The following is an 850-nucleotide window of genomic DNA, read 5'->3' on the forward strand; positions in this document are numbered from 1 at the left end:
GTGATACTGAATCAACCTCTAGAGGAAGTGAAACATGTGCAGAAAAAAAACCCGCTCCCAAAGAATCAGGCACTTACTAGAGACTAAAATGAGAATGCAAATAAGCCTGGCATTTGAGAGATACCCCAAACACAAGCACCACCTTAGTACTCTGATCCACCATGGACCAGCCCCTTTAGACTCTTGTCAAACTTTTTATCCTTACTTCAACCTGTTTGGTAAATCAAATGTGTTTTATGAACAAAACAAAAAAAATTGTTTACTTTTTAAAAATTAATAGTCACCATCTTGCTAAGCTCTCACTCATCCACACATCACCCATGTGCAGGGGCATGCTAATTTTCTCTGCATAGTTCCAATATTAGTATACGTGATGCCAAAGTACTCTCTCCCTCATATATATATGGGAGAGAGGAGGTATACATTTGCAGTTCTGGCAGCAGGACAATTAGATCTGTTCCCTCCAGTAAATGGAGCATGGGGCAAATACAAAGTGCTGATATTATCCCTAGTCCTGCAGTTGCATTATCATAGACCAGTTTCACTGCCTTGGAAGGGAAAGTATCTGATCATTTCAAACACTGAAACATAGCATGTGTTTGTCATTGCTGATGTGGCCCTTTCCCTGCTGCAGTTGTCCCAACTGCTCCTTTTCAAAAAGTCTTGAGGACTGAGCCTGGTCCAGCAGTCCTCTTCTTCAGAAGAGATTCATGCTGGGATCAGGAAAGGTGGTACACCCTTTACATGCCTAATCCTATAGCCTACCAAGTTTGATGTTTCCTCTCTATCTTTCTATCTGCAGAGACCTCTGATATCAGCACAGAATATGAATAGCTCAAACAGGTCTTGA

General features: G+C 41.4%; 1 pseudogene; it reads right to left on the minus strand.

Annotated features, from left to right (window-relative positions):
* Positions 1-268: 268 nt before the first annotated feature.
* On the minus strand, positions 269-385 carry LOC132567867 (U6 spliceosomal RNA; annotated as a pseudogene).
* Positions 386-850: the final 465 nt, after the last annotated feature.

Source organism: Heteronotia binoei, chromosome 2 (assembly GCF_032191835.1).
Source record: "Heteronotia binoei isolate CCM8104 ecotype False Entrance Well chromosome 2, APGP_CSIRO_Hbin_v1, whole genome shotgun sequence".
NCBI lineage: Eukaryota > Metazoa > Chordata > Lepidosauria > Squamata > Gekkonidae > Heteronotia > Heteronotia binoei.